Below are 3,243 nucleotides of genomic sequence, written 5' to 3'. Positions count from 1 at the left end.
TCTTGGGGGGTTTTGCCCCACAGAAGAAACTACAAACTCTCAAACACGCACCCAACTCGTATCCTTCAACAACTGGCTCCACGGAGCATGTTTCCACACGTGGGATTACACATCCTTGTGACCTGTTAAAAATCAAGAGCTACCGAACAGAAGAGATGTGACAATAGCTGCAAAAGAAAAGAGCTCCTTTACTTCAATTCATTCTGCGAAACTAGTTTTAAAGTATATATAGCTTAATTACACTCTGCTCAGCCGTATTCATAGCAGCGATGTCTCTGACAACAGGAATCATCTCCACAAGCTATTCTGCGCTCAGAGAAAAATGCACCAAGAATAGATGCGACCTTCGTGTCACAGCCAAACCTATTCTCAAAAGAAAAAGCCACTGCACTGTTTTTTTCCAGAGTGACTTCGTCAAGGCAGATCTACCTGTGAGCTGACCTCGAGGGTTTGAGGAAATTATTTGTAAAGTTGCCGGCCTCATTCGCTTTTCAAAGTAAAAATGCTTCAAAACAAATCTGAAAGACAATTCCTTAGCTGGATACCTGCAGCCTTGTACAGGAGCCGTAGCTACCCAAAGCAGCAAAAATCAAACAACCCACAGGCTGCCTGATGACAAGCCTCATTGAAAAACCCACTGTTGCCATCTACCTAAATTCTCGGCATAAGGGGTGATGTGCACAGGGTTGATGAGCAAAACCAACCTGCTTTCAGATGACATTGCCACCTCTTACCATGCTCAGCAAGGAATGCAAGTTACATTTGCCACCACCTAGTATTTGCAGGATAGACCAGCTGTGACCACAACGCCACGTGCTTGTGCTCCGAGATCTGCTGGTCTTCAGGCCTGGAGGACGAAGCACTAAGATGTTACTAAGGTAGTTGGCAATCAGGACTCACAGTAGAGAGGATATCGCTTATTAGACCAACAAGATTTTTGCAAAATCAACCAAGGGGGTTGATTTTGCATTTAGCACACAACTCCTGTGATCCAGTGAGTGCTTAATGTGGCAATTGTATAAGCGTCTTTCGATGTGGCCTGCTCCAAACAAAAGCAGCTTTTTCTCTTTGGGGGCTTCCATGTCTCTGTAACAGAGGTAATAAATCCTTGAAACAACACTAAACGCTTAAAACCTAACAGCTTCTCACGTAGTACAACCCCACAATCTGGTTCCAGCGAACCGCGTTCTTCCAAGCTCGGCGCATTACAGGCCGGTTCAATTTCCACGGCAAGATACTTGCTTCTCAGCTAGGCAGGAGATGTAGTGTGCACCAGGATAAGGAGTGGATGCATTTCCCTTTAAGGAGGCAAAGCCACAGGAAGAATGCACTTTGGATTAACGCTGCTGGCCACAGGGTGCCCCTGTTGCACCACAAATACACAGCTTCAAATGCTGTTACTAGGCCAGGCTGTAAACCAAGACAAGTTCTTAAAAGAGGACAGGATTGAAGGAAATTACAGCTGATTTGGCACCAGCTGGGAGCTCTAAGTTACATTTCTGGGGAGAGCAGAGCAGCCAAGGTATGCCAATATTTGATATTCTTGGCGAGCTACCATTAGCTATAGATAAGAGCCAGGATCATCTGGTGCAGGCGAGAAAGCACTAGGCTGGAAAGTATAAACACTCTGCTCTTAAGACCTGTACTTCATGTGTACTAAGCAACATACAGTACAGGTCAGGTATGAAAGCCGGCTTCAAAGTGCACAGGCACCCACAAAAACAAGCAGCCCATGATTCGGCATACGACCACGTACCATATGCTTTTCGAAAGGTATAATTGGAAATTTTACCATTAGTATTTCTCAGAGAAGACTCCTCCTACAGGAACCTCCATGCACTGACCTGCCTGCTCCCCAATTAGGTTTGCAAAACTTTCCCATCAGGTAGAAGAGAGAAGAACCATCGTTTCAATGGAGTCTGTATGTGGCAAAGCACACCATGAGACAGTCAGTACCATTACTACCCCACAAAATATTTGGTTTCCTTATTAAACCCTCTAACTCTCTTGCTTGCTATTTAGTTGTGGTGTTTCACTCCAGTGCAACCTTTATTTAAATCAAATCATTTCAGAACAAAAAGCCATCTTATCATAGAGAGGAGGAAGGACTAGTGTTTGGGGGAAACCGCTGAAAAAGCTGCAAGAGAAAACCCAAAGCTTCATCTGGTTGGAGCTGCAAACAAGTTTGCTTCTGTGAACAGAATGAGTAATCAGCCCGTGAGCTCAAGAGAAACAGTACATAGCACTGCAACCTGAAGTATTGAAAGACTGCAAAATTTTGCTTGGTTATATCAAAAGCGCTTGACCCAGAGCCAACTGAAGCAAGAGACAACTCCATCGCTAATTCTTTTTCTGGATTAGCACCATTCAGATGCAAATCCATACGGTTTAACACTATTTTAGCCAGCTAGCAAAGAGCCTGTGGATACAACGTGAAATAAAACTGGTCAGTGATGTGGCACTTTCATGTTACTGGGGCAAAAAATAGTTACCAATTTCTTTCTTGGAGATACCTGAAGATATTGCACTGACTAAGCTGAATACTCTTGATTTTTTTGCAGACATTATTATTCATTAGACTACCTACAACATGCTCAGCAGCCTAAGATACCAGAAACTTCAAAAAAAATCTATTATTTTTGCTCAAGATGAAAAAGTCTGATTACTTTATTTTGGGGTTCTTATGGGGGATTTTAAGCCAAGTCCACACTCTTGGGTACTATTCATTTTGGACAAATTAAAAGCCCAAGAAGCTAAATAAGGACATTTTTCTATTGATTTCCAATGTACTAAAATAAACCGTGTTCAAAAGAGGGGAGAACTGATTCGAATGAAAGCACACGGACACTAGAGCTTTGAAAAAAATATACTTCATTATTGTTTCTTTTTATTTAAAGAGTCCAATCCATCTCTTGCACACACACAAGACTTCTGGTGAGTTCAACAGTAGTCAGCCGTAGGGAATGCAAGTATCCTGCCCTATGAAGTTTTGGCTCTTTAGACATGAAGCTGTGCGGTCTTCATATAACTTTCAACACCCCATTTATTCTACGTGCTTGCTGGCACTCTAGTATTTGCCAGTGCTAGGCGCATGTGTCCTTCACCACACACTACTGACCTTGTGTGGCACCAAATCTTTAGCCCTAAAGGATGTTTTCTGCAAGGGAGGAAATAAAGTCCAACTTCCCATACATATGTATCAGCTTATTTTTAATGGAATTGTTTCTGCAAAAAAAAAAAAAA

At 42.6% G+C, this 3,243-nt stretch overlaps 1 protein-coding gene across 2 annotated transcripts in view; it reads right to left on the bottom strand.

The window, feature by feature from the left end:
* Positions 1-2,858: 2,858 nt before the first annotated feature.
* MKLN1 (muskelin 1) overlaps positions 2,859-3,243 on the bottom strand; it is a 173,930-nt gene continuing 173,545 nt past the window's right edge. For both annotated transcript variants that reach the window (XM_019509617.1, XM_019509618.1), the window contains one exon: positions 2,859-3,225. The gene's annotated coding sequence lies outside the window, so the exon portion shown is untranslated. The remainder of the gene's footprint in view (positions 3,226-3,243) is intronic.

Source organism: Gavialis gangeticus, unplaced genomic scaffold (assembly GCF_001723915.1).
Source record: "Gavialis gangeticus isolate Ggan-Ray unplaced genomic scaffold, GavGan_comp1, whole genome shotgun sequence".
In the NCBI taxonomy this organism is placed as follows: Eukaryota; Metazoa; Chordata; order Crocodylia; family Gavialidae; genus Gavialis; species Gavialis gangeticus.
The sequence above is the reverse complement of the archived record's forward strand: the minus strand, read 5'-3'. Positions and strand labels throughout refer to the sequence as shown.